The sequence below is a fragment of the Cupressus sempervirens genome, chromosome 3 (genome assembly GCF_028749045.1).
Source record: "Cupressus sempervirens isolate cs-2001-9-10 chromosome 3, ASM2874904v1, whole genome shotgun sequence".
In the NCBI taxonomy this organism is placed as follows: Eukaryota; Viridiplantae; Streptophyta; class Pinopsida; order Cupressales; family Cupressaceae; genus Cupressus; species Cupressus sempervirens.
Window position 1 is genome coordinate 686,547,946 of NC_143120.1, and position 19,957 is coordinate 686,567,902.

The 19,957-nt window shown below is 32.3% G+C and overlaps 1 pseudogene; it reads right to left on the reverse strand.

The window, feature by feature from the left end:
* The window catches only part of LOC149568607 (ABC transporter G family member 11-like), a 93,309-nt pseudogene that overhangs the window by 50,758 nt on the left and 22,594 nt on the right, over positions 1–19,957 (reverse strand).

Here is a 19,957-nt window from a genome sequence, read left to right on the forward strand (position 1 = left end):
TGTGTGTGTGTGTGTGTGTGTGTGTGTGTGTGTGTGTGTGTGTGTGTGTGTGTGTGTATTTCCCTTTTGATGTGACTTGTGCCTTATTTCTTTTAGTTAGTTTTATTTATATTTGTCTCCAAGGGATTCCATGAATATTCTTTTGAATATTTTATAGGACTGTAATAGGAGAAGGTTAATTTTTCATTCTCCATACATTTTCCAGAGAGGAAATGTGTACCTACAGCAAGTCTTCTCATATATTTGGACTAAATATTTTCTCAAGCTTATTTTTATTGTAATCCTACCATGGTATTTTAGTACATATGTTTGATGGTGTGATTGTGTCACCCAAACTCTTATTAGGACTTGAAATCCAAGTGAACTAATTTTCCATTGACATGAATGAACTATCAAAATATGTTAACTTGCTTCCATCATACTAAATGCATAACATATATATTTACAATACAACCATTTATGTATTGAATTAAATCAACTATATCAAAAGGATGTAACCACTATGAAATAATTGCACTAATTGAATGGTAAGAAGGAGTGTTTCATTTACATGACTCTCCATTTTGCATCAATTTACATAATGTAAAAACTCACAACGAATGTTTCCTTACAAGTAAACTATATATATATATATATATATATATATATATATATATATATATATATATATTCAATCTTTCCTTACACATTTTCAACAAGATACAATAATAAGAATACTCCTCTTTACATCACAATGAAATGAAAATGGAGACTTAACATCTTGACACATTTACAATGACATGGAGGATTTGTATGTCCACACACAATTGGTTTCCAACATTGCGAAGAATAAAACCTAATATCTCCAAGGAATCCATCTTCACAAAACCTATAACACAACACAAAATTTGGAACCATGGAGGCTCACCTCCCATCCTAGGATTCTATGAAGCCACCCACCAAGCAGGGGAACAAGATCCAAATGGGATACATACGTACAACATATAATAATGCATGAGAAACTCACAAGACAACACATAATACTTCCTTCCAAGGTTTACACATTGATTCACCATTAGAATCATAAGAACATTGGGTGAAGGTGGGCTCTTCAAGAGGAGATTTGTCATATCAATACATTCCACACACATTGAATTCACCATGCCTCTACAAGGCTTGCATCATACATGCTTTTCATCACAATCTTCCACTTATCACCCCCAAATTCATTTTTCCACTTATCCCCCCAATCATAATATCAAGAAATTGGCTTCAATGGAGCCCATACTCCATGAAATCTTCTCCCTTCTCTCCAAGAGAAGAGGCTCTCTACTACATTGTTGAGCCCAACTAATCCCTCCACCCAAGGCTTATCTTCCCTGCCAAGGGTGAGTGAAGCCTTCACACCCATGATCACATTCAAAATTCAAATCAAAATAAGAAAATCAAGAAGGAAAGCCAAGAAATTTACATGAACACAATACACATTCAAATTTTCACAACACAATACCCAAATCTATAGTACAAAGATTCACCACACAATGCATGATTCCATGACACATACTCCATGCTTGCAAATTGTTTTTCAATACAAAAAAAGGAAAGGAAATGGACATGGTTTGGAATCACCAACCTTGGTCCAAGCTAAAGGTAATGTTAGTTGTAGTAGAGCTCCTTTAATCTCCCTCTGAAACCCTAACTATCTCTAAACTTAGAGAGTGGGTGAACAACCCACCAATTTGACCAAGACTCTCTAATAAGGCCTTCTCACTAACTATTTTAGCAAAGACACCTAGCCACTTCCTCTTACAAACTTGTCTCCTCTAAATTTTCTATATTTGACTTTGTGCGAACATGGGACAAAACACATGTGACAACTTCAAATTCAAATTGATGGAATAATGCATGGGTGGGCCCCCTAGGCTCTCTGGGCACTCACATGGTCAAAATTAGGTCCCTAACTTGAAATACTATCATATGGGTAAATTATTTTAACATAAAAGACCCCTTGGGACCACCTAATGACCTCTCAAAACCCTAGCCAATTCCAAATTCGAATTTCCTTTTGATTGTGACCCATCCTACCCCTTGTCAAGTGGGTTTACTTACTCATTAACAGGGTAATTAATTTTAGGGTAAATTCCCACCATGATCAAAACCCTAAATTACATGTCAATTACACACAAAGTCCACAAGTGTCAAGTGACACATAAAACACATTCCACATCACCGTGATATGCCCCTAATGCACCTTTATGATTAACTATGTCTACATGTAGCAAACTCACGTTTACAAAAAAAAAAAAAAAATTTCACAACAAGGCTTTTGAAACTTCCAAGATTCGCCCTAGTTAAATTGTGTTCATGACTGTTTGGAAACTTCCCCCCCCCCCCCTCCCCAATAATTTCCATGGTTCCACTTCTCGCACATTAAACTCGAGCATCAGTAGTCCAAGGAGATCATATAAAATGTATATCATAAATGCATAGTTTTGAATTTTACAAAATCCATATTAACATAATTCAAATTTCATTTCAATTAAATCATTCAAGATGTTAGAATCTCAAATCTGCATATCATAAATCATCATAATAAATTTAACATCCATCTACATATCATAAACCATCATAATCAATTTAACATTAATCTGCATATCATAAAACATCATAACCAATTTAACATTAATCTACATATCATAAATCATCATAACCAATTTAACATTTATTTTCTTATCATAAATCATCATAATCTTGTTAACATTTTGCATCACATTATAATATAATACTATTATGTCATAAAACTACCTCCACATGTGTTCAATTGTTTCATACCCAATATCATATTCTTAGTACATATCACAAATGTAACACACTACTGAAATATCAAAATCAATAGATAAAACAATCCACTATCCATCTAATTCTCAAGTAACTGTCAAAATATCAAAGTCTTGAATATCAAAATGTAGGAAAAAATATCTATGCTATGATGGGTCGTGGTGAGGCCTCATAATGACTCTGATGAGGTAGTTTCTAAATTAGTACACAAATTGCAAGAGTATGATCCTGCTAGTGAAACCCTCAGTGTAGAAGAAGCTAGAGATCTAGTGAGGAGAAGTGGTATGATTGTCTTCCCAAGATGGGATATCAATTCTTCTTTTCTACTGGACCAAATGAGGAGACAAGACAAAACAATCTCATTTGAAGATGAGAACTAGGTGGGAGAATTGAGAGGGTTGAGATACAATATAGATGGTTAAACAATGGCTATATGGAGTTTGGCTCCAGAGCATCAAAATCCTACCCTTGTCGAAATCAAAAAGTCCCCTTGGGGGAATGTGATATTTCAGAATGTGCACTACACCTATAGCAGCCAAATATATGGAATGCAAACTTTAGTGCCACTATTGGGAAAGAACAAGATGGATGTCCTTCAAGCATAGTTGGAAGGAGCCTGTGAGCGGCATATCAAAACCAAGAGGCATTATGAGGAAGAAATGAAGAAGACTTATGTCTTGGAGCAGAAAACCCTCAAATTGGAAAATGAGAGAGTAGCATTAAAAAACATTATTAAACCAGCTACAGAAATCCAGGACAAAAGTGTGCAAATAGAAGGCCAGGCATCTAAGATTAAAGGTACATCAAGTCAAGCTATGGAAATTGATGAGGAATATTTGGAGTCAAGAAAGGAGATTGAAATTAGAACCATCAAAAACTTGATGGCTCACAAGGTAAATGCATGGAAACTAATTTCTCAAAATGTACACCACAATTATCTTGTCTTACAGGGGGCTGAATACAAGTGTTTAGAGGCAATTGCTCTGTTATCTCCTCTTTTTACCACATGGGGTCCTTACACTCCATTTTTTGATAATCTAGTACCTTTGTTGGCACAAAAGAAAGATCTACCAAAGGTAATGATTATAAATACCAGGAAGATGACAAATAAAATAAGGGATTTGAATGGCTTATTTGCTGGAAAATTACAATTGATTTAGAATAAAATGAAAGCATTTGCCACAGGAACACCCTATTGTGTGCCTAAAATTTTGGACAGTGATGGACAACTTAAGGATTGGATGGAGTGGTCATCTTCTTTTGACAACATTTTGAACCATCTCAGATTTCTAGCCTATTGTAATGATGAACCAAGTATAGTAGTAGTATATGATTTGATTGATATGCTTTACAAGTTAGAGGTTGAAATGTCCAAGATAATTGTAGAGGTTAAGGCCATAATAGATGCTAAATGGAGCAAAAACCTTGAAGAACTAAATGTAGTTAGAGATGCCACCTAGCCTAATGCAAACACAAATATAGCCATTTGGGAGGTCATAGTAGATATTGAAGCTTTACCATCCAGTGATAGTGATTAGGCAGTTCAAGGATGCAATTAGAGGTATAAGAGACAAAAAGGGTAAAGAAGAGGCAAGGAAAGTGACATGAGCTAAAGACCAACAAAAAAAGGCTCAAGATACCTATGGAAAGTGCCACCTACTAATTTCACAATTGCATCCTAAATTTTGATGAAAGTACAAAGAATGTTTGTAATGTAACTATACATGAAATATCTTTGTATTTGTGTTCCAATGAAATTTTGACATGTGTCCTCCCATATGACACTTGTTGCAATCCTTTCTATAAAAGGATTTCCAAGATGTGGAGTGAGGTTCTGAAGTCTTTATGATTTTAGTGTTTATGCTATTTTGCAGTCAGTCCAGTTAGTCTTTGTTTCAATTTTATGATGTATTCAATTTTACAATCTAGGAATACAAATGAATCTTGAATGACGATTTTGTCATATCTTGAGTTATTGTTGAGTTTATACCAATAATGTATTGTTTTCAAGGAAGATTAATACAAAGGAAGGTTCTACAATATCTGTGTCTCTAAGTTTTGTCTCCATTTTCATATGTTTGTAATTGTGGGATTGAATGAACAAGGTTCTTTCACTTTACTGCAACTTGGATGGGTTGTATATCTTTTCATTGATTGTTTTTAATTCAAGGAGTTAAGTAAATGATTTTATGAATTGATAAGGTTTCTAGGTATATGGGAGAGATATCATAAGAATGAAATTCAGGGTTAACTACTGAAAAATTTAATTGCAAGGCAATTAAATAGGTCAAGTTGTGTTGGTTAGACTCTGCATAGCAATGTGAACTAACTGCATCAACCTTGCAAACCTCATAAATTGACTACTTCGCACCTTCACAATGGTTTGGGATCTAAAATTTATTTTACGTACGATTTTGTAATGCCTTTATCCTTAACCATGTCACCTCTTCACAACCACCAGACATACATCTTTCTTAACTATGTGACATTACAAATGCTAACTTGATTGTCTTCTCATTTATCGCAGCATTGCAACCATGAATCTTAACCGCAATCATAACCCTGCAAATGAGTAGACAAAGCATTTTGCAACTTTGCCACCTTAACCATGGGTTACCCTTAACTCCATCTGAAGATACAAAAACCATTTAACCTAATTTTTGCTCTCCATCACAACATTGCAACTTGAAATATTGAAGCCTATCTTATTATTTTTGATGGAGTGATCTCGATTCAATTTATCTGCTTTTATTCAACAAGGCACTCCTTCAAAACTAATTACATTAACTATCTCCTAACCCTGCAATGATGTGATGAAGGATTTCTCCACCTCACCACTTTCACCCTAGGTTAAACTTAACCATTTGTGATGATGTGATACCCATTGAACTTAACTATTGCTATTGGCTTTTTCATCTTCGCAACTTGAATTCCCTTAATCTAGAACTGATCTATGATCATGTGATTGATGATGAGTCACTCCTTTGTAACATGAACTTGAATGCTAGTGTTAATAGCCACAAAATTATGCTAACGATTATCTTGATTGTGTGCACCCTCATAGACCTAAGAACAGTTAGATCTCAAATTAGAGTGACAAGGTGATGAAAGGCTTTCACATGATTACAACTTGAAATACTCATAAGATATTAGCATACAATATGAAAATATTAAAGACTTAGGGATATAAAAGAAAATAACACATAACCAAAGTTTTTACATATCCTTTTTATGCTTGCATGTAAATTATGAATAATTTATTAGAACATTGGACATGACTATCTCCCTCGGTGTTCACAAAATTGGAAAAATTGAAACAAATAGGGGGGGCGAGGGAGGTGGGGGGGGGGGGGGGGGGGGGGTGGGGCGCTAAACTAGCTAATAGGTACCATATTGCTATAGCATATAGTGAACTCTTCTATCACTATATGAAGAAGGCCTAATCTTGACATAGCAATGAGCGATGGGGAAAGTATAACGCTATGACATATAGTGATCCCTTTTAATGTTACGTGAAGAAATTGCAAAATCAATATAGCGATGAGCGATAAAGAAGGTTTATGGCTATAAGATATAGCGATCATCGGCAAATGGGAAACATATATAACCATTATAGCAATGAGCGATAGAGATGTTGTATTGCTATGGGTCATGCTAATCAGTGTTTTTGGTGATTGAAAAGGATGAGATATCAAAAATGCATGACAATTTCATCTATATTTTCATGATGTAATATGATATATTTATACGACACGTGTTGAATATTTTTAGGTAGGATCTTGATGAGTGTTTTGGTCATTATGAGTATTATTAGAACCACATTACAGTGTCTATGGGTCCCATTAGTTGTGGTAGTCTGTCCTCATATGTGTGTTCATAAATGGAGAAGTTAAATTTATGAAAGGTGGTGAAAAAGTTGTTGCACAAAATTGAACAACTTTAAAAATATTTATGATAATGCATACATAAACTTCACTCATAATGGGGGATGCACGACCAAAGTAGGCATTTTTAAGTCTTTCTCTGAACTATAGAGAAAGTGGAAAACAATTGGCACCAAGCAGGTTTGGGGCAGCAATTTGTGAAGAAACTGATAGGTGCATTTATAGTTAAATATGTTTAAATTATAATCTGATTGTGAATTTCTAGTGTTTTCTTTATTGTATTGCAATTTTGTGCTAACTGTAGTCAATTTTTGTGGCACACAGACTATAATTTTATGTCTATGATACTGCATTTTATGGGCATGTGCAGTGCATAAGCAAGGGGAGGAAATGATATCAGCTTAACTTATCGAGAAGGAAAGGTATGAATTAAAAAAATGTGTACCCATTATTATGCTTCCACTATGATAATTTTGTGTAAATCATTTGCACAATTTCATTTTTTGCCTTCCTTATTAGTCCCTGCCTTATAGATAAGGCAGGGAACTAATGTTTCCAATCATGGGGCTTAATTATTTTTCATGTCTAAAATCTTTCTTTTGCTAAAGTTCAAACATTGATTTATTTTTAAATTAAGTTATAGTCAATCATTTCTTATTACTTATTGGTTCTTTGAAAGTTTTCTAGGGGTAATATTGATTTATTGATATAAAAAATTACCAAAATTTAAATTCTAGAAACTTCCAAGCATCTGCAGTTGCCTTGTTTATAGATGGCCAAGCCACTATATAGATAAAAACAACCACCTATTGAAACTGAAACCCCGCACTTGCAATACCAAACCAACAGTGACTTCAACTTCCCATAGGTCAGCTACAACGACATCCCACATATTCTTATCACCATTCTCATAGCTTCAATTTTTGTAAGAGCAATTCCCTAGACACAACAAAGGTAGTCATAGCCAGGGACTGCCCACTAATTTTATTTCCACCTATTTTGGGCCTTTGCTTGGCCATTACAAAGGAAGAAAAACTTTTAAAAGATTTAAAATAAAAATCTCTAAGCTTTGCATCAATTCAGTGATTTTATTTCAACCAATGTTTGGTCAGTTATCTATCTCTACCTAGTGATGTCTTAAGTTTTTTTTAAACAATATAGTTGTAGACCACCTCACATGGACAGATATAGGCAAAGTGCATCTCTCTATTCAAAGTTGTTGGTGCCTTAATGCATTATGATATTTCTTGCAAAGACAAAAAAAAATTGGATTAATTATCAACAAAAACTTATCACAACAAAAAAATGATATATTTCAAGAAAATCTTGCTGGACTACTTTCACAAGAGTATTAATCTGATGCAGCAAAACATCCACTTGTTTCCTAAGCTTTGTGTCATTGTCTGCTTGCAGAATCCATGAAATGGACTGGATTGTTCTAGACTATCATCTACAGCCACAAAGTCGTGGTTAAACTTATAATGACATTTCTAACATCGCCAATTTCTTAATACAAATTGGCGATAAATGAATATAAAAAGTAAATAATATCAGCACTAATTTTTTAATACAAATTGGGGATAAATGAATACAAGCAAATATAAAAGGTATAAAATGTCTTATATCTTTTCAATTTGGAAATAGTTTCATGACTTTTGTGTGTGTTTTCAATTTCAAAATAATTTCATTGATTTCTATGTGAGTTGGATGACTGCCTAAGTGTATTTTTAATTGTAAATAAAATACTTTTGTAAAATCAAATTTTAGTTTAATTTAAAGATTGATAATTTTTATTGGCTTTGATTTTATTATTTATTTACATTAGTAGAGTTTGATATAATTTGAAAATTATCATTAATTTTTTTTGAAAATATAAATAAGTTTCTAATATGTATCTTATACTTGAAATTATGTTATATCAATAAAACAAATTAAAGCTAAAGATACAAATATATCTACTGAATTTTGACAATACTAAAGTTATGAGATTATATTATATGTCTAGAATTTTAATTTAAGGTTTTGTTTTGAAGTGTAATTTGAACAAATATCATTTATAATTCAAGAAGAAAACATTTGTTATATTATCAAAACCAAACATTCACAATGCTCACCTTTGCATGTAAATATGTTTTAGGAAAATGTGATTTGTGATCTTTGGAGCAGATCCACAATAATAAAAACTATATTTTACAATAAACTTTACAATGAGTAAAAATTTATTTTACAACAAACATTTAATAATGTATTTTTTATTTTATTTTTAAAATATGAACCACTAACAACACAAGGTAGGGACTCAAGCTCTCTCTTAGAGCTCTTGTTGAACATAAGTCATCACAATAATTAGAGATTTTCTATTAGTAGCCACAATTTTTTTTGTGATAATCTTATAACTTTACATTTCAAATTCGAATGACAAAAGAAATGCAAGAGTGATAGATTTTCTTGCAAAATACAACTCAGATATCAGATGTCATGAAATAAAGAGCACTGAAATGACTAAAAACATGATAATAACATTCCTTCTATCAAAATTTGGACCCTTTGCATCCTAGTCTTGGAAATCATTTTTAAAACATAAGGATTGCAACAAGCTTCAGACATGGGATAGTAATGACACATGTCATATTTCCATTTGACGAAATTAATTTGTTACATTTAAGATAAAACAACAAGAAACGATACTGCAGATAGATTCCTTTGTCTATTGGCTCTTCATGCTTTGTTTGAGCTCTCTTCAGGCACTATCTCCATTAGGTCCCTATACTTATGGATAGTGAATCAGTTACAAAATGAAGAGACATGTTTATTTGTTTATAAAATTTATCTTAACTAGCCAAGTAGTAACTAAGTATTATATGTCAATTAATTAAAACAAATTTACAAAGGAAATTGGATTCATTAAGGTGATTCTGATGTTGACTCTTCAATAAAATAATTACATTTTTTGATATGCTCCTAATATTTGTCATACTTGAGAAAGTCTACATCTGCAATGAATTCCCAAGCTCTAAAATCCATCTCGATCATCTTCTCCGACTGCTCACCATTCTTTGTCAATTCCAGGTCATTGTTCTGCGATGCTCCCAGGGCCTCCTCCAACACTGCATGACAAGTCCCAATCCATATATCCTGCTTGATAATACGCCCATCCTAATTGTGCCATTTCGGTACTCCATACTCCATTACCAAATCTTCTAACATCTTTAAATTGTTGTTGAATTCCTTAGTAAACACATTATGATCATGAATTAATCTATTGGCTTCCTAGATATTGGCGTCTTCAACCAATTCATCCCTTTCCTTGGTCAATGTGTTGTAGATTTCATTGTATTTTAAAGCTAAATTTTTGTAACCATTCTATAATTCCCACACACGTCCAAGCTTGTTCAATAATATTTTGAAGTAGTTTCTAAATATGGAGCCTGATACTTCTCTCCTAATCATAGTTGTATCCTTTAATTTCTTACTTTCCTCTTGCAGTCTCTTGAATTCTCTTTTCATGGCATCATTTGGTGATTGAATCATAGGCTTCATTTGTGGCTTTCTTGTTTTCAAGAGGCTTTCATACATTGCTCTCCTATTATCTCTTTCAATTGACACTTGCTTTATCTGAGACTCATTGAATTGGGCCAAACCCACTTGCATGTGTGTTGCTTTATTAGGGTCTGTTACCCCTACCTTCAAAGTCATCAAGTTTCCAAATGCCTAATCAATATCAATAATTTGTGGCATCATTTGTGGAGGGTAAAGGGCCCATAACAGCATAGATCTCTCATCCTCAAAAAACCTAGAACCAATAATGACATATTTCACTCCTTACACATAAAGCTTCATATCCTTTTTCTTAGATTTCATTAAGTTGTCAAATATATAGGATGCACTAAGATCCCATCTAGGAAAAACCATGACTCCTACTTCATTAAGCAGTTGTCTCCCTCTTTCCGGAGTCATGTTCTCCACCTCTTTCATAATATCTTCTTTAAGTCTTGCCATCAACTCCTTTTCACTTTCAGGAGTGATGTGTGGAACACTTTGCCTAAGATTTTGCCTCTATAATTGTATAGAGAAGTCATGAATTCCTTTCACTTTATAAATTCATCATCATTGATAAATTTATTTGACTCAAGGATTCTTTCATCCTTTTCCCCGTTAAGTCTTGGGTCTATCCAAAGTTCTATTTAGTAGTACAATGGAGTCTAGCACATTCTGTATGTCATCTCTAAATTTCTCCAACTCCTGTTGCCTACTTTCTTCCAACTCTCTCTTTTGTTCTTGCAACTTTTGCTAAATTTCCAACCATTCCATGTTCTTATATTCTTCGTCATTTTCAACAATTTTATGAATATAGTCACCCAATTTATGTGACTTTTTATAGGCATGAATATAGCCTTCAGGATCATAATGGGTCCAAAGATCCATGGTGTACTTATGATACTAATTTTACAATTTGTCCCCAATTTTTTCATATGACTTGGTGGTACAAATAATAAAATCTCCAAAAGATAGAGTAGCAGGGAGAAAATTTTGTTTCCTCTAATTCCCTCCAAATTGTTGTTTTCTTGATGCTAAAATGTGTCTCACAATTTCCAAATAAGTAATCCTATCTAGTACTGAGGTTGGTAACTGGTAGGGCATCCCTTCAAATCCATATACTCTAATACAAGTGAAATAGTCATAAGCATACCAATCACCCCAATTGTGTTTAATCTTTCCTCCCAACCCATTATCTTTAGGTCTTAGAAACATCTTTATGTCAGGGCTAATGGAAGGGAAAGCTTGATATCCAAACAATGAATATAAAGTTTGAACAAAATAATCCTAAAAGGTGAGGTAACATTAGGCATTATATGTATAGTCCCACACAAAAGTCCACATCTGAATTGGCTTATCTTCTGCATTAGTTTCCTTTATATTTAATTTCAAATTCTTATGCCACATATCTCTCATTTTACCATAATACAAAATCATGTGCATAAGCAAAGAATAATGCCTAAAAATAGGAGTATCAACATATTTGAAATTAACAAAATAGGTGTGAATATTGTCAACAACATACTCAACATAATCATAGGCCCTAGGCTCCAACATTTGGACATCAGAAGCCATCACCATAGGTCCAATCTTCATTAGGTCGGGAACCTCCATTGCTCCAACTTGTCCACAAGACTGATATGTTATGTTACAATATGTTTTGAATAATTTTATGTTGAATGTCAACCCATTTGCTTCAGTAAGTGGCTCTTTCTTAACCTTGTGTAACATTAGCTTCCATTGCATGTATGATATATCTGACCTCTCATATTCATTATTTAATTCCCTAAATGATAGCCTTTTAGTGAGCCCATCTATCAACTTGAAAACTTCATTCAGAGAATCAATTGAAATTCCATGAACTTTTTCCCTGTACCATCATATATACATATGTCATCAACATTGTATTTTCGAATGATAACCTTTAGCAGTTTGACATTCACAAACACATTTGGCACAATCAATTTCCCCAAATTCATCACCCATGGACGACATATGGGCCACTTATGATCCCTTCTGACATAGTGATACAGGAAAATTTCATATCCTCGAGCTCTTGTCCATATATCATCGAATTTGATGTACTTGTCTTCCAATTTATCCAGAGAGGAAAATTTGCTCCTTCTAGATTTATGCCTAACAAAATCCATTTGTTCAATCAAGTCTTCATTCAAATTCCTTGGAGGAAATTCATCTTTTGTCTTCTACTTCTTTTCTATTTTCCCCTTCTTTACCTTCTCGTCCTTTCTCTTTACTGATGAACTGGAGCCTTCCATTTTTTTGCAAATTGTTAATTTAGGAAGCTTTGGAAAATCTCATAATTCTTTACAAATTCTTTGCTTGTGAAATGCATGATGATCAATTCTTTGGTAAAAATTCCATATGAGTTCATGCATGTCCTTTATTCATTTCATTGCATTGATTGCCAAAATTAAGACTTTTAATCATTATAAGCGTGTCAGCAATCATTTCTGGTCACTACTCACCCGCTCCATGAAAAATATATTCAAATAAATGATTGTTGTAACTTCTAGTGAAAAACATGTACACACCATCAATTTCTTTAGCTCATTATTCCTAATAGTGATATATTACATTTTTCACATTTATTGCTATAGAAACAACTACAACCCTACCGCTCATCGCCATATCCATTTTCCTGTAAAAGAGATCTATTATCAAAATTTCCTTATTTTTATAATCTATAGCAATCCTTCTTATATCCATACTACTTTGTCATCATAACACATAGTGATATACATCTCTTCATTTCTTTTCACTATCTCCTTCGATGTATGAAACTGTAGAACATTACGAGATTGCAACAAGGAGTTCCTTCACTTCAAATAGTCTTGTGATCCTATACAAGCACAAAAATGCACCACAGTTCTTGAACTATAGTGATTCTACACAAGCATGAAAATGCACCATAGTTCTCAAACTGTAGAAATATATTCATTCGATATTTGACTAATTCAATGTATCTCCTTCGACACACGAAACTGCACAATGTTTAGAGCTATAGCAGTATATGAGAAAAGTATAGCAATGGTTACAATGACAAAACCTTTCAAGGTTTGACACAAGATGCATATAATAGATTAATATATGAGTTTTAGAGAATGCTTATAAAATTATTATTACCATGAAAACAACTAAACAAATGTTGCAACAAACATCAACAAACTTAGTTGTAGTCAATCTTGGCAAGAAGGTAGCAATCATGAAGTTCTAAATGTCTAAGTGTGTTTTTACATGACTTTCCATATTTTATACTCCCCCTTTGCAATTGTAGTCTCTTATGATGGGGAGAGATTGTAACTGGCACCTTCTTGTCAAACTTGAAGTGCAAGATGGAGATGATAGAATCAAACCTTTTTCAATGGACGAAATCTAGTGGACTCCATTTTAGTTTGACAAAGATGTACAAACAAAGTTGGTTACAACTATTCCACTACACAAACTTGATGCATTTATTGCAAGGGAATCAAAGCTGGAAGATACAGAATGTGATTTTGTCTATGTGAGACATAAGGACAACAACCATACAAACTACAAGGGAGGAAAAGTGAAATTATATTCTAGGTGATTAGAGATGCAATCAGTAGTTTGTGTTTGTTATGAAATTGTACCATAACCTTTACGATTTAAATGTTGATTGACTATTTTTTATGTGTAGTTATTGGTGTTCTTTTGGGTCAAATGATAACAGAACCAAATCACCGGCATAGAAATGTCACTACCATTTTATTAAGAAAAGGATGTGCCGATGCCACTTCAATGTAAAGGTTATGTTTGATTGACCAAATGTTGCTATTATCAGCTAAATTGATATGCTACACATAGATGATGAAGTTATAGATTGTCATGGGAAATATGATCCAAGCAATGAGCCACGAGCTAATTTGGCCCCGAACCTATCTGTTGAATGCAAGGCTTACATAGAGGGCCTTTTAGAAATGGATGTGAGTGTGGATGTTATAATGGATAGACATTAGAGCAATCCATATTTTGTGGCTATATTGCAGAGGGATAGTAGCCTAACTCAAAAAGATGTCATGAATGCTTGGAAGAGAGTTAAGTCTGATCAAGCACAAAAGCATGTCAATAATACAATTAGTATTATTAAATGGATAGAAGAGGACCAAACTAATTTCTTTTATTAGCAAAAGCCATAGAAAGATGGTACAACTTTCATTATGGATTTCCAAACCTTGTGGATGCTTGATATGATGGTCAGACGCTCATAATTTTGTAATATCCATGGATTAAACTTTTGGAACAAACAAAAATGGGGTGAGACATGTAAACAATTTTTTTACCATTAACACTATGTTCTTCTTCTTAATTAGCAATAACATGTCGCAAGTCATTTTTTACTTCTTAGTCAATTGCAGTACTAGCTATATTCTCTTTTCATCTTTGACGAACATCAGTTGAGGGTTCTGGTAGCATGGGTTGTCCCATCTCACAACAAGATTGAGGACATTGAATGTTGGCTCTCTGTCATATATAGATGAGGAAAGAAGGCTAGAAATGATTGGATAGTCAATGCCTTCCTAACTGACAATGCAAGCACCGAAATACAGGCAATTGAGTAAGGGATACAATAATATATTTCTTATACTACATGTTTGAACTTTGTTAACATTTATATATTCAAAGTTTTCCCCTATCATAGGCAATGAATTTCATCTTTTTGTCCACTAGGGTCGCTTTCAACTGTCATGTCATTATGTGCATTTGGCATGTTCATCGGGCATGGTTGAAGAACATGTTGAAGTATGCATTGAAAGATAGAATGAAGTCAATGTTTGAACAACTTGGGATGATTATGAACACAATGAGTGAGAATGAGGATACCACTTATAGGCTATTGAATTTTTTTTTGGTGAATTCTCTGACCATCATGATTTCTTAGTATACTTTCAAAGGACATGGTGCAAAGGGGATGGTCATATATGTAAGATATTATGCTATCTTATTTTGAATTATTATTACATTGAAATTTATCTTCTCTTCGCTACACTGAGTTTGCATGAAATCTCGTCCCCCATTACACACACAGAAAGGTGGGTCAAACTATTTAGAATCTTCCCACATTCAAACCAAGACACAAACATTGCCATCGAATCTTATCATTGCACATTGAAGATGATGTACCTTCATGATCGTCAAAAGAAATGTATATGTCGAATGGATCATCTATACTTCACCTTGGTTTATAGAATGAAACTATTCTACAGGAAAAGGTAGAAGTTATAGGAATTTGGTTTCGTCAAGAACTACAACGCGCAAAGTTTGTAGAAAAGTATAGATAAGTCACATATAATTCCCAATGATGATTGAATTGTTGATGAAACTAGACCAGGATACTATTTTTTGAAGAGCCAAACTATAAGCAATTATTATGTTGTTGGACCCTTCGACGATCAGTTGTATATATGTGATTGTCCTTGGGCCTTGCAAGGTAACACATGCAAGCACACGTTGAAGGTTTTAGCTATGATTACGCCTATGATTACTGGCAAGTATATGTGTCCTCTTAATTTACTCTTCCATGTAATTTGACTTGCACTTATGATTCATGCATTGATCAAATGCCTCTAACATAACTATTGCAATGCAAGCAATTTATGCACACAAATTATTCTAGCAACTTACAGACATACATCCCACCACCATAATTGGTTGTGGATAAAAGTCCCCCCAGAATGGAAAACAACCCTATTTAGACATTTGATTACTGGAAAGAATCCATGGCATTGTTGAATGTTGCCACACATATAATGCGATAGTCTGACAAACAAGCGAAAACATTCCATGAATGCATGAACTTATTTTGGAATGATATTGGCATGTCTAGTGTTCTCCCATTTAGTCTCACTCTGAACACTAATCCATATGTAACTAGCATAATATAGATGCATCAATGGTTCAGTCCAACCTCGCTACGAGTCCCTTAGAGGCAACAATGGCAACATGCCTCTCAAAATGACAATATGAATCATGATTATTCTATACAGTCATTCAGGTTTACCACTGAGGGACATAGGAAGGGGAGGACTAAGAAGGACTCCTTGCATGTACCTGAAGTCAGTGTTCACCCTGCTATACTTCACTAAATATTGGTGAGCACACATTGGCATTTGGTTGTGGGAAATACGCACTACATTTTCTCAAGCTTCATAACATCTCTTTTTTTTTATTGTCAATATAAACATTCTCATGAATTAATGTATATAATTGGTAAGCAAGCCCGACATTTGCGTCTACAAATCATCAACATTGATTGTCATTTTACGATTCAAGTGGTGAAGATGTTATAGAGGGAGGCTAGTGTGTTGAAGATGTTACAGAGGGAGGCTAGTGCGAAATGGATGTGGCTATCCTCCCTACAAACTTTATAGTTGACCAATTTTCAAAAAATCAAAAAATCATGAATTTTTTTGAAAATGTAGAGTGATCATTAATTAATGTAAGATAGCTTTTTTTGTTTACTAGGAAATTTTTTCAAGAATTGAAGATTACAACATAGATATGAAACTTGAATAGTTTAAGAAATTTGAATATTGATTAAGAAATGTGTTCAATAATTTTAAGATTTTACAAGTATTAATAATTAATATTCATTTTTTAACCAATTAAAAAAACTTATCTTCATTTTCACATTTCAAAGCAACAAACAATTGATTTTACTATTAAAATAAAACCTATACAAGGATTAGGGTTTAATATGGTTTACTATTAAATTAATCTACGTATTTATTTAATTATATATATAATTTAATTTTAAGTATATAAAGCTTGATTTACTTTTCTAAAGTTAGATTTAATCATTTGAACATTGATTTAACTTCTCTTCATAAATAAAAACTAGCACTTGCACCACTAAAAGGTGCAAGGAGAAGCCAATAGGTAAATAGAAGAAAGACTTAAACTAAATTTATAATAAGTGTACAAAAATATAAGTATTTAGAAAATTATCATTACATATTATAATTTAGTACATTTTTATAATGGTTTTCATATATTTTGGCTCCTTTGAATTATTATCATCTACTTTGGATCAATTAAGATTAGACAAAGATCTTGTCATCTTGAAATTATTTCTTGTATATCAAAGATAATATTATGTTTTAGTTGAAGTCAAATGAATGATTGAAAAAAGATGTGTACATGAACCTTGTAGAACAAGAGAAACATTGACTAATAGTTCATATCAATTGTTACTACTGAATAAGATAAATTTTTTAATTATTAGGAAGAACAATAAAAAATAATAATGAAATGCTTATTGTCATAGTGTTGAGCATTGAATAGGTGCCCATGAACAAAATTAAATCCTTGGATAGGTCTTTCACATGCAAAATTATGTTCATGTTTACCTTGCAATAACCATAGCTTGTCAATGCTATCTTCTATCATGGAAAACAATATAATTAAGAGGTTTTTTCATACCTTGCAACAAGCTTGTATTATTAGGGAAAATGGATAAACTAACCAAATTGCCAATGATATCTATAATAGTGAATCAAATGGATGGCCTGACATGGTAGATCTAGAGGAGATTATTTATCACTTATTTTTCTTGTCACATCATGTTACTAGCTAGTGCAGTTTTATCCCAGGAGTTAGGAATCATGACTCATCTATGAGTACATGGGCTATGTAGATAGAAAAAATGTTGAAATAATTAAATATTATTAAATTATAATATACAATTAAACTAAGATAAATTTAATATAACATGTTAGAAATCAATTGCACATTTACTATCATTAGATAAATAAAAAATAGTCATTTATTAAGTTATGGGAAGTATATATATTTTACGCTTACAAAAGATACACAATTTATTAATAATCTCTAACGTAGAGATTGAATGAAAAATATAAACCAATAAATATATAAATAATAATAGTAACCTAATAGAGAATTTTTTTTACTTCATTTTATTATAGAATGTTAGTTTTGTATACACATATTTCTTTCTTTATTGAATTAAGACAAACATAATAAAAAATATCATAGGAAAACTAATGATCCAACCTATTTCTTTTCCTTTCTTGTTATTTTTATTTTATTAATTTGTATTAAAGTTGTAATCATTTTGTAAAGACAAAATTCAAAATGGAGAGTCAATTACGTTTTTATATAGGTCCATTATTATTTGATTCATATTACGGAAAAAAATACTCTATATAGAACAATGAGTGCAATTGAATCTGACCATTCTACTAAGCACAAGTAATTGCTAGATACTTAGAGTTGATTAATTTAACTTTGAAGTCTAGAAACATAGATGCACCATTTAACTATATAGTGCACAATTTATCAATTCTTTCATTGCAATATTTTTTTATGAAGTTTTATAATGGTTACCTCTATTTGAAGGATGCTCTAAATGCAATTGTAAAATGCAAAACGTAGCTAAAGTAATCCAAAACCACTATATGTTTTTCTAATTTAAAATTCTACAATTCACTTAATAGGATGATGGCTACAAGAGTATGATATAATAACGCTTTGTACTCTTTGTTGTGGGCAATATGAATCTCCTATAACTCATTTTAGTGTAAACTCATTTAAAGAGCCATATTTATCATTACATGTGATTTCTTATAATACATACAAATATTTCTTGTTACGTGTGATTTCTTCTCTCCATCAAATAACTCAATACTATTCTAACATGGATTATGTCCTTTCACTTTTGTGCAACATAGCATAATTTGGAAACACATGGCTATTTATAATAAAGGATTTCTAATGAGGAGGAAATATGTGAAATGACAGCCACCACAAAAGAATCAGATAAAATTGAATTTTAATGGCACTTCAAAAGGAAATCCTGGGTTTCACAATGCAGAAGGGCATATCATGTTTGTATATGCAAAAATTTATGGATCGAAATCAACATACTATGCTAAAGCGAGAGCATTACTCAGAGGTATCTAGATTGCAACACAACATGGATGAACTAAATTGGAAATAGAAGGTGATTGCATGACTATTGTGAATGCTCTTAATAAAGAGGGCTATGGGGATTGGAATAGAGATGTTATAATTTAGGATGCTAGAAATCTGTGTGACACTTTTGAAGAATGGAAATGTAGTCACATCTACATAGAAGGGAACAAATTAGCAGATATTATGGCTAATATTGGTGTATATCTTCAACCTAATGAGAGCAAACTTTGGACCAAGAACTGGCCCCTAGATTTGACTGAGTTGAGTAATAAAGAAATAGCTAACTCATTGCCTCTGATATTACAACAATGCAATGCACATCCTTCAAGACATTGAGATTCGGTCATAATTGTTGTTTATATATTTTTATAAATATATTTAATATATTTTTTAGGTGAGATTCAATTTAGTTTTATAATATTTTATTTATGAAATTGTATAGTATAATATTTAAATTTAAATAAAGAAAACCAAAATAATTATTTAATAAATTTGATTTTAGTAGTAGATAAATGAAATTACTAAATAAATTTATCAATTATCAATATTATAATACATTAATTTCAACATAAGAATGAACATTTGTAAATGAATTTCATAATTTATTATGGGTAAAATATATCATTCAAATCATTTCTACTATAATTTATAAAATGTCAAAACATAAAAATCAATGTTATAAGACTTCTATTGATTCATCCAATTAAAAAGGAGAAAAATACTTTATCATATTATAAAATTTAAAA